The sequence below is a fragment of the Peromyscus californicus genome, unplaced genomic scaffold, assembly GCF_007827085.1.
Source record: "Peromyscus californicus insignis strain IS unplaced genomic scaffold, ASM782708v3 Scaffold_20__1_contigs__length_68692818, whole genome shotgun sequence".
Taxonomy (NCBI): domain Eukaryota; kingdom Metazoa; phylum Chordata; class Mammalia; order Rodentia; family Cricetidae; genus Peromyscus; species Peromyscus californicus.
Window position 1 is genome coordinate 26,482,762 of NW_026294503.1, and position 11,976 is coordinate 26,494,737.

At 41.3% G+C, this 11,976-nt stretch overlaps 2 pseudogenes; one reads left to right on the forward strand and one right to left on the reverse strand.

The window, feature by feature from the left end:
- Positions 1 to 4,213: 4,213 nt before the first annotated feature.
- On the reverse strand, positions 4,214 to 4,388 carry LOC128117269 (uncharacterized; annotated as a pseudogene).
- A 5,911-nt stretch (positions 4,389 to 10,299) lies between these two features.
- On the forward strand, positions 10,300 to 11,526 carry LOC128116233 (glycerol-3-phosphate dehydrogenase 1-like protein; annotated as a pseudogene).
- The last annotated feature ends 450 nt before the right edge of the window (positions 11,527 to 11,976 follow it).

Genomic DNA, 11,976 nt, shown 5'->3' on the forward strand with positions numbered 1-11,976 from the left:
CAAAGCAAGATGTATCCAGTGAGGCAACAGTGGCTGGACTGTTGTCTTAGTTAGAGTTTCTGTTACTGTGATGAAGCACCATGACCAAAAGCAACTTGTGGAGGAAAGGGTTTATTTCATCTTATGTCTTGTAGTGCTTCACCCAGAGAAGTCAGGGCAGGAATCTGGAGGCAGGAACTGATGCAGAAACCATGGAAGAGTAATGATTATGGGTTTGCTCCTCATGTTTTTTTTTTTTCCTTAACTTGCTTTCTTATCAATCCCAGGACCCCCAGCTCATGAGTGGCATTACTCACAATGGGCAGCATCCTCCCACACCCATCAGTGATTGAGAATATGCTCTACAGACTTGCCTATGACCCAATCTGATGGGGGCATTTTCTCAATTGAGGTTCCCTCTTCCAAAATGATCCTAGCCTGTGTCAAGTTGACCTAAAAACTTGCCAGTACAACTTTTGTTTGGGTGAGAAGCTGTTTTCTGACTGGAATTTAGGCAGGTTCCACAAGAAGAATTCATTTTGCGCCTCTAATGCTGGCCAAAAACCCACGGCCAGGGAGGGCATAGGCCCTAAGGGGAACCTACTATTGTCGATTTTTTTCTGTTGACACTATGTCAAAATACCTTCTGAATAATTACGTTTATACACATACAGGAGTAGTGCTTTTCTCAACCTTGAGCAGAGAAACTTCTGTTTGCAGTGAGTGATGGCTGGTGCAGAGACACACAACAGGTCAAAGTTTAAGAATAAGTGACTACTGAGTGCTCAGCCCTAAAGGAAACCTCTGTATCACCCCTCTCCAAGCAGCATCACTGAAGATGGGGAAGAAAGCCAGAGGATGGGAAGAAATGCCCTAAAAACTGTCCTCTGGATATGAATGTGTGACACACCCTAAACTCACAGCAGCAATGACTCCCTGGACAAAACCTTCACAAGACCCATCAGCCTTCTATCATGACTAGAGGATGGACTCAGAGAACACACTCCTCCCTGAAGAGTTATGGACATTTAATGGTTGCCAATGGAAGGGGGACTTGTAGCCACTTGTGAGTTGCCCTTGCTCAACTAAACAACCTTCACCTATGCTCATGCAGGTGACCCTGATTAAATTCAGTGGGCTACAAACAAAGGCATGAAGGTAAGAGGGAGATTTGTTAGTAAGAAAAGGGGGTTCAGTAGAAGGAGGAAGGAGCTAGGAGAGGAAAATGGGAGGATAAGGTTAATACATCATATGTATGAAATAGTAGAAGCGTAAATAGAAAAATACACTGGAGGGAAAGGTAAAACAATTGTGAAAAAAAGAGATTGCTGGGTTATTTCCTGTTGAGTCACTATTGGGGTCCCTACCACCAATACACACGTACTTAGAAATAGCTCCAATGACGTCTGCTTGTCCGGTTGCTTCTTGTCTGCTTCTTTGTGTAGCAGGAATCTTAGAGAGTCTTATTAATAAAATCAAACCTGAGGCCAGGTATTGGGGTGAATACTGGAAGATCAGAGAGACAGAACGAGCCACAGCTAACCTCACCTGGCCAACTTCTCAGCTGGTCCTATTTTCTCAGACTGGAAGCTTCTGTGTCCTCATCCCAATGGCTCTCAGCTGAACTGCTGCTCGAAAGCCTGAAGCTTAACCAGCTAAAAGCTTCTAGTTCCTGGTCCTCACACCTTATATACCTTTCTGCTTTCTACCACCACGCCCTGGGATTAAAGGCATGAGTCACCAAGCTTAGCTGTATCCTTGAACACATGGATTTCTGCCTCTGGAATGCTAGGATTAAAGGTGTGTGCTACCACTGCCTATTCTCTATGTTTAATATTGTGGCTTTTCTGTTCTCTGACCCCAGATAAGTTTATTAGGATACACAATATTTTGGGAAACACAATACCACCACAGCTTTGTGTTTTTCTAAATATAAATTAGTTGTTGGGTAGCGTTGTCCAAACGACTCTCAGAACATTATAGGCTCTTGTTATTGTCCTTGGTTGCCTTCAAAAGGAGGAAGGTAAGTCTCTATTGCTGAAGACACCACAAGCTTCAGACGCAGGACCCAGAGGCCCCTGATCTGAAACTGACCTGAAATCCTCCTCCCTGAGGACCAGCTTTCACGGTACCAGGAGGTACTATGCTTCCAAAAGGAGGGGAGAAACCTACCGTCCTACTCAGCTATGATGCTTATGAACTGCAAAAATAACCAGCATGGCAAGATAACCCCAAGGGTGCAGTAGAGGAAAACATATCTTAGTGGCAACCAGCAACTGTCTAATTGGATTTAAAACCTGCTCGACAAGAGGGAAACCATGCCTGATATTGGAAACATGGCTAACTACCCAGGGCTAGTGAAGTTACAGATCTTAGAGGAGAACCTGCAACTGCCGTGCTAAGTCAGCACAATTCCTAACTATATTCTACATATTTGTCATTATACCCTCAGAAAACTATAGCTCTCATTACTCAAGGAAACTTCTCTTTGCAAGAGACAAGAGACCATTACGGAAAACCACAACTGGTTCCCAGGGATACATCTACCAAACAAGGCCCAAACCTAAGGTTCATGGTTCACTGCGCAAGAGAGAGTGGAAACAGTGTAATAGCAAGATGAACAGAGAGTATGATATGAGATTGTGTCTTCCAGGAAGGTCCGAAGCTACACCAATAAAGTCTTACAAACATGACTACCTAAACATGAGCTGAAGAAGAACAATAAATACAGACATTCTAATGTGGATGGGAGAAAGACCATAAAGCCTCAGCCTTAAAGAAGGAACTACAGACAAGTAAGCAATGCTGATAGCAGAAATAGTCTTCCCCAGAGGAACGTATTCCAGTTGGTTATCCAATACCACATGGTCCACCCTGAAAACATACTGACAAGTAACATATGAACAGGTTGTTTTTATATATTTATGCATGTATATTTTAACAAATGTATTACATACATGTATGTAACTAATTAAAAAAAAGACATGAGTTTGAAAGAGAGCATGAAGGAGTATATGGAAGGTTTTGGAGGGAAAACAGGAAATGGGAAAATAATGCAATTATTTATAAATTCAAAAAAACAAAAGAAATTTTAAAAATCAAATTGGATCAATCTATATTGGTTTCTGCAGCATCAAACAATGGAGGCCATATTTATTCACATTTCTCTATAACTTGCAACAGTAACAATGTTATACTTGGACAAATACCAGCAATGTGCCAGGCACTACCTAAATCCTATAAGTCACCCTTAAAGGACAATGTCTAGATATTTATAATGATCTCATCTCTCAGCTGAGCAAGAGGATCTCAGAGAGGCTAAAGCAGCCTGCCTGAGGCCACACAGCAGGCAATTGAGTGTCAGGATTCTAATACTGAAGAACTTCTTTGGACTATTACTAGAATTAGAGCTGAGGCAAAGTCATACCCCGACCCGCCCACCCCTGATCACTGCTTGCTCTCCACTTGCAGCTCCAAGGGTGGTCATCATGATTATTATCTTGGAGCTGCATCAAAGATACAGTGGCCCTGTGGATTCAACTGCAGGTTGAGAAAAGCAAATACAGCAAGTGTTCATTTTCAGCCTTTATGGGGATCTTTTCATCTTCAAAGTCCTTTGTGAATATTAAACAATTAATCCCGCTGGAAACACTAGGCACCCGGGAAAGCAAAGTTTCCATTAATGTTGAAAAATTCCTATTGCTGTTGGGGAGCTTTTGCCTTTCAGACCTACTTCTAAAGCCAGGAAGGTTTTCCACAGACACGAAGCACACTTCCAATTCCGTGCTTCTCACAGGTGGATGCAGGAGCTTTGAGACCTCCAAGCACGATGCTTTTCAAGTATCTTTGAGGAGTTATAAAGCTTTGCAGACTTTGCTCCCTCAACACTCATGATCAGACACACAGGCATGCACACATGCACACACATTCATACTTTTATGCACATGCACATAAATCCATAGTTTTAATGAGAAATCATAGAACTTGATGGCAGGCATGTGTATCAACTCGTGAGTACTAACCTAGCAAATGTCACAGAGAGGAGACTTTCCTATTACAGCTAAAGTCATAACTATGTTGTTGGCTCTGTGGTGCACTGGGCCAGCACACTTGCTTGCTAACTGAAAAATTGATCACTCAAATTCCATTCAAGGGACAATTCAATTGATCAGGACATACTGTGTGTACTGTCCTTCAGGACTATGCTATTCTTTTGTGACTATCAGGACAACTTGTGCTGAACAAGTCTGCTGAATATCACCCAGTTACTTGTTAAAAATCACAAGTCAGCATGCTGAGATTGTCATTCAGGAGTTCTAGAAGATGTCTGAGAACATAAAAAATAATAAGTAAATAAATAAATAAATGTGTATTTACACTTGATCTTAGCCAAAAGGCCGAGAAGCAATATAAATGTGTATTTATATATATTTAGTTTTACTGGTGTGTGTGTATGTATGTATGTGTGCATGTGTGTGTGTGTGTGTGTGTGTGTATGTGTGTGTGTGTGTGTGAGAGAGAGAGAGAGAGAGAGAGAGAGAGAGAGAGAGAGAGAGAGAGAGAGAGAGAGAGAAAGGACAGACAGATAGATAGACATTTGGGTGTCTTGCTTAAATTAGGTAATTATTTTGACACTTGCAGTAAAAAGCACCATAATGACGTAACATTAATTCACAGACATAAATGAAATAATGGGGACAGAAAACACTAGTCTGCACTTACTATTTCTGTTGTGACACCTGTAAGGTATGGGATAATATATGTCCTTATATATTCCCACAAACCTCCCCCGCCACAACACCTCCACGATACTCAACTTGGTGAGTGTGGGCTTTATAAAATTTACTGCACCATTCATCTGTACAACACACATATACTGAGGACATTAAGGTTTTATAAAGTTTATGTTCTATTTAAAGACAGAATTTTAAAATGAATAGTAGCTGTTAAATCCATAGTGGCAGGTCTAATGAAAGCTCATGAAAGAGACCATTCCTGAAAACATTTTTAGTAGCTATGAACAGGAAAGGCATCAGAGAGGAAAAGACATGTGAGTTTTTTTGAAGTTTGGGAGGAATTTACTCTACAGTTAAAAAGTTATAGGGAATCGTGAAGACGGAGGACATCCCAAACCATAAAGGTGGGAGATACTGGGGAATGCAAATGTGTACTAGGGAGGGAAGCCCAGAGCAGGAGTCGGGAAGGAGGGATTCTTCACCAAAACCTATTGGACTTTTACACAGTAGCCATGAATGATGATGAAGAGGAGCCCAGGACACATCGTTCTGGCTACTTGGGGTCTTTATAATGAAATACATTGTGCTTGCTCAGCTGGTTTCTCAGATAACAAACCTTTTAGAACCTGGATTATTCCTGGGAAAGTTGGAGTCTGGCCATACATATTGTGTGTCACTCAGAGAGCCCTTCCCATCTGAACTCCTGAGCTAATTTGTAGACACCTTCTGTTGTTACCAGTTTATTTGATTCCAGCCCTCTTTGCCTTATGCTACTTTGCTTTGGACTAATTATTCTTTAAGCTTTCGTGCAACCTCCCTTTCCCCTACTAATTTACAGATCTGATGATCAATTTTGAACCTATTTTTTAAGATTTATTTTATTTTTATTTGTGTGTGTATATGCTCTGTGAGGTGTGTGTGTGTGTGTGTGTGTGTGTGTGTGTGTGTGTGTGTGTGTGTGCAGGAGTTCCTACAGAAGGTTAAAAAGGTGTCAGTTCCCTTGAAGCTGGACAGTGATTTGGCACAGAGAAAATCTGAAGGTGAAGAGATGAAGGTCATTATAGAAATGAAAGTGGAGATGTGAGCATTGTGAGTGGCATGGGAAGAAGAGGATGGCTTGGGCCAGGAAGGAGCCACTGGACATGTGAGATGGACTGAACTAAGGCAGTGCAGAGTAGGATGTATCAAAAATTAGTCAGAATATGTTGTGAGCAATGCTTTGGCATGTAAAATCTTAGGCTACATTTGGAATTTAATTTCTAGACTCAGTAAATTTACAATTTGCTGCCTCGGCCCATCCCTCACTCCTGTGCTCACTGAAACAGTTGAATAATTAAATCCTGAAATGCTTTTAGGATATGCTTTGTTGTTGGAACACATCTGCTGCTACGTGTTGGGGGAGCCCTTCCCGGCAGATGTTCTTTTCCTTTGGCTGGTTTGTTTATCTATGGAAATGAGTATCTTAACCATCCTCCCTGCTAGGTTTAATAAGAGGAAATCCTTCCCCCACTCCTCAGCTTCCCTTTGCCCTTCACAGTCTTTTATCAAACCTTTAAAGATATATGCTGTGCAGCTAATTATTATCCCCTCACCGCAGAGTGTTAACGCAAGAGAAGGTTAGCCCTGGCTCTGAACAGAACACACTGGGACTCATTTGCACACAGTACTCTCTTGCTTGAAAAACCAGAGTGTTTATAGTGGAAACCAGGACCCACTGGGAGTATGGGCTCTCTCAGTAGTCAAATGCAATCCAATCTCTTCTTTGAGAAATCAACCAAGTACAGTTAAAGTATGACCTACCAATTAAAAAGGAAGATGGAGCAAATAACAACAACAACAACCAAAAGAAAAATGAGTTTGTCGAATTTGATAATAAGAAAAAAAAAAGTGTTTGTTCTTTAATGGAGTTTGGGCAAGATTAGGTGTTATAGAGAAGCAAGCTGGCCACAATCTTCGATAGGCTCCTCATAAAGATCACAGCCACAGGGAGAGACTTAGTAAACATCAGGAAATGCTAATAGTCTCTGAATTTACTGGGACCCCTTGGTTAAAGGTCCCTAGGGAACCTGTAAGAGAGACATTTTCTTTTAGATTCTGCACAGAGATAGCCAAAATTATATTGACTCAATAAAAGGACATAAGCAAGTCACCTTTGAAATACAGATGAGTGAGGAAGAAATTTTAATTAAGCCAGGTACGTTATCATGTAGCACTATGAGAATTCACGAGGGATATTTTTAAAACATGTGCAAACGTCATAATATCAAAGCAGAAAAGGTAGGTTTTGTAAAGGTGAGGTTAAGTATTTGCTTCCATATGGAGTTAATGTGATGAAAGACTAAGAAAATGAGATTTTAATTATAGTTTATTTTCCTTAGCATCATTTAACTTATACTTTGTGGATCAATGTCCTATTAAAGAAGTATTATACTGTAAAAGGAAGCTAGCCTTCTTTTTGTTTCTATAGGAAGAAAACATTTTTCCTCCCACCTAAACGTTTGTAGACTCTTTCCCCTCATACTTGAAATTCATGTTCTTGCCAGGATGTGTCTGCCGGTAAATATGTTTGTGACTCACTGATCAATTGTGCTTATGCTTGGCGGCCCCTTCCCATCTGTGTATTTAGGTTTTTGTGTAAGGAAATCTCTTCTCCCAAATCCTCCGTCACTGGCTGTTAAGTTTATTGTTTTTCGTTTCTTTTCAGGTAAAGCAGTTACCCAGAAGAAAGCATCAGAGTTGAAGTCACTGGCAATTGTGCTGGCACCAAACCTGGGTCCTCTGCAAGACCAGTAGGTGCTCTAAACAGCTAAACTAGCCCTTCAGGGCCTCAACTCTTCTGTCTTCATGCTCCCCCTACCCGGCCCTCCCCAACACTGGGTTTCCTCTTTTTTTTTTTTTTTTTTTTTTTTTTTTTGTTTTTTGTTTGTTTTTTTCGAGACAGGGTTTCTCTGTGTAGCTTTGCGCCTTTCCTGGAACTCACTTGGTAGCCCAGGCTGGCCTCGAACTCACAGAGATCCGCCTGGCTCTGCCTCCCGAGTGCTGGGATTAAAGGCGTGTGCCACCACCGCCCGGCTGGGTTTCCTCTTTTATCCTGATGTGATTTCCCACATTCTTATCACTTCTGCCCCCATCTGCTTTAAAAGTTGATTGCACTAGTGCCTTTGTCACCTCTCTCTCTCTCTGTCTCTCTCTCTGTCTCTGTCTCTCTCTCTGTCTCTCTGTCTCTCTGTCTCTGTCTCTGTCTCTCTCTCTCTCTCTCTGTCCCCCTCTCCATCCCTCTTTCTTTCTCACAGTCTTATTTTATTCCCATTCATGTTTTCCCTCAGTCTGCTTTTTCTTCGAGATATCTTACTCATATTTAACAAATATTTTTTTGTAGCTTGTTGAGTATTCCAAGTGATATTTACACTTAGTGTGGGGTTACAATATAGCATTTTGAAAGCCAATTCTGGTGTTTTCTTGATTCTCTCCACCGAGAAGTAAATGGAATAAATTATCTCTGTGATGTATTTTTCGTAAACGTCTATCCATTTTTCTAATACTGTTTTCTCATCTTCAACAACTGAGGGCAGGGTGGGGGCAAAGCTCCCAGCTCATGTCCAAAGGTTCATTATGACTGTAAGTGGCTTAGTTCTATTTAGTTGAGCTTCTCCATCTCTAAGGCACACCTGATAATATTTTGTCTAATCTCCAGCATTTTTTACTGGAGTATGTTAAATTAGATTTAAAATTACTAAGAGACTTCCAAGATACAAGTCATTTTCAGGAGAAATGAGCATCTGCCCCATTCAATGCCTTCACAGGCAGCATGAGGACGGAAGGACACTGCTATGTTCAGAGCTGCTGGCATGCCAGATGCCATTTCAAACTGGAAGCCACCCAGCAATTAGCATCTGTTCACTGCTTGGACCATGGTTGGCAGCCTACATACAAATGAACCTTTGGAATAAAACCAGTTCATAATGCAAAAACTAAACACACTCTTAATTACCTTATTTCTCTCATAATCATCCATATTTTAGTTCTAAACCAAAAAATTGCAACATACAATTGTGGAAAAAAAGTGCTAGAATTTGGAGTTAATTCTCATTTTGTAATTGCAAATTGAAGATGAGAGGGGGAAAAAACAGGACAAAGCAATAAGAAAATTCCATTCTACGTGTGTTTCTTCTTTAGACTAAGAGGAAACAACAGGGATCCAAATATGTGCTCAATGAGACACAGCCATAAGGCAAGAAACAGACCTTTCCCTGCCAACCCAGGGCTGTCTGAATTCAGAAGGCAAAATTCGGCTGCTACTGATATCACCAACTACAAGTTCAAAAAATGCCAACGGGATTTCTCTCAGACTTCTTGTACGCACATGACTAGGAGGCAGAGTTCTGTCTTGGGGTTCTTAACATCTTAATTGGAATGCTTACTCTTACTTGTTATGGTCTAGTCTCTTCTTTCTTTCTACTTGGCAATAAGTCATGGTGAGAGATGGTTTAGAGGACAAACAATTAAGATCTCCCCTGCAGCTGACCTTTCTATTCTTCTTTAATGTGCAGTCCTTATCTCTGAATGGGGCATGCAAAATGCCATCAAGTTTTTTTTTTTTTTTAATGAAAAACACCTAAGTTCCATCAGCCTTATACTGCTGCTACTGCCTCTTCTGCTACATTTGCCTTTAACACTTAAGGATTAGTCTTGTTCATGTGGTAGACAGGTAAGAGTGAAGGAAGGGCAGATACATCTTTAGAGAGAAAACAGAGACTGCAATTGACTCATAATTCGGCACAGGAATGAAAAGTATCTGATAATCAGGAAGTGTTAATAGAGCTCTTTACCCAGGACCCAATTCTGGACATAAGATGATAATCTTTCTTTAGAATGAACTGGAAATGGGCATGCTGCACACTTACAACTCCAGTGTGTAGGGCAGGGAGATGGAGAGAGTTTAAGTTTGAGGCTACATTGGGCTACAAAACAACATCATGAAAATAAAGGAAGGAAGGAAGGAAGAAAGAAAGAAACAAACAAAGACTAGAAGGAAAGAAGGAAAGAATAAAAAGAGGAAGAAAGGAAGGAAAGAAAGGAGACTGGAGTGGTGTCCTGGGCACATACTCCCATGTTACATTGATTGTCAAATTGCTGTCAGAAATTGTGCAGACTGTGCCGTACATTTATAAAGGAGCTGCTCCCATGACCATCTTCATGGTTTGATGTAATGCCACTTGCCTGCACTTGTTTTTGTTGCCTGGGCTTTTTAAAGTTTTATGCAAAATATACTGCCTGTGCTAGTGCCATAAAGGCTCTCCTCTATGCTTTCTGATAGCATTTTCAGGGGTTTCAATTTAAGCATGTGGAGCACTTTTTGTTAGTTTCTGCATGTGTGAGAGAGAAGGTCCAAGTTTCTTCTTCTGCAAGTGTGTATGCAGTTTTCCTAATGAGGGAAGATATTGGCCAACTGCACATCTGAGAGGGATTAATATCTAAAATATGTAGATTGTTGAGTATTCCAAATGATATTTACACTTAGTGTGGGGTTACAATATAGCATTTTGAAAACCTTTAAGGTGTGTATTGTAGTTCTGGCTTGGGCATGGCTGCTGCACCCCTAAAAGTGTGCATCATAGGCTCCAGGAACTGAGGATCAGCCATTGCAAAAATAATTGGGACTAATGTCAAGAACCAACAGAAGTTTGCCTCCACAGTCAAGATGTGGGTCTTTGAAGAAGCAGTGAATGGAAGGGAGCAGACAGACATTATAAATCATGACCACGAAAACGGCAAATACCTTCCAGGACACAAGCTGCCAGAAAATGTGGTTGACAGTCCCAAAAATCAATGAGGCAGTGCAGGATGCAGATCTGTTGGTGTTCACCACCCCACACTAGTTCATTCACAAAAATCTGTAATGAGATTATTGGCAGGGTGCCCAAGAAGGCTTTGGGCATTACACACATCAAGGGCATAGACGAGGGCCCAAGAGGGCTGCAGCTCATCTCCGACATCATTAGAGAAAAGATGGTGATGGATGTCAGCTTGCTGATGGGGGCTAATAAAGCTAGCAAGGTGGCTGCTGGGAAGTTTTGTGAGACCACCATCGGCAGCGAAGTCATTCAGAATGGCCTTCTCTTCAAAGAGCTGCTATAGGCCCCCAACTTCCGCATCACTGTGGTGGATGCTGCTGATGCTGTGGAACTCTGTGGAGCACTGAAAAACATCGTTGCTATGGGAACCACTTTCTGCAATAGTCTCCACTGTGGGAACAGCAGTAATGCTGCCATCATCTGCCTTGGCCTTATAGAAATGATTGCTTTCACCAGGATCTTCTACAAGGGCCAGGTGTCCACAGTCACCTTCCTGGAGAGCTGTGGCTTGACTGACCTCATCACCACCTGTTACAGAGGCAGTGAGTGCAAGGTGGCCACCTTCACCAGGACCGAGAAGACTGTTGGAAAATTAGAGAAGGAGGTGCTGAATGGGCAGAAGCTTCAAGGACTCAAGACCTCTGCCTTAGTGTACTGCTTCCTTAAGCAGAAGGGGCTTCTAGACAACTTTCCATTGTTCACAAGGGTGTATCAGATCTGCTTTGAAGGCAGACCTACCACAGAGATGCTAACCTGCCTCCAGAGCCATCCTGCATGGATATGAAGGGCATCTGGCAGATGGCTGGGACAGTTCTGCCTCACCTATGCGGAAACACTTGGAAATCAGGACTTGACAAGTAGATCCATATTTGACTATAATCTTAAATACTGAATGTATTTGAATTGCTGCATCTTTCTGTCTGGATTGTGAGAGGCAGTTCATTGGCTGTGAGGTATTCGGTAACAGCTAAGCACTCACAAATCTGTGAGTGTGTTTTTCTTTCTCATCATGTGTGTTTCTAGGATTCAAAACTAGGAGTTCTCTTAATGATCACATTTGAAATTTCCCCACTCAAGTAGCCTGTAAGACTGGATCTATCTCAGATAAACTTTATAGATGGGATTCAAATCCATATTAGTGGAGGTGATTTTTGTTTCTCATTTTCTTGATGTTCAAGTCAGCCAGCATTAAAATGTTAATTATAATGGACAAGTGGATGTGGGTAAAGATCACCATATCTACCTCTTAAACAATATCTCAAAACTTAACATAATTTATTTATCTTTTGGGTTGGTCATGGTTTAACAAGTGATTATTAAGTGGATAATCTACTTGCATATTTGCTCTCACTATAGTTTTCTGCATTTTTAGCTTCCCTTTTCTTCATTAGTTGCCAGAATGGGTC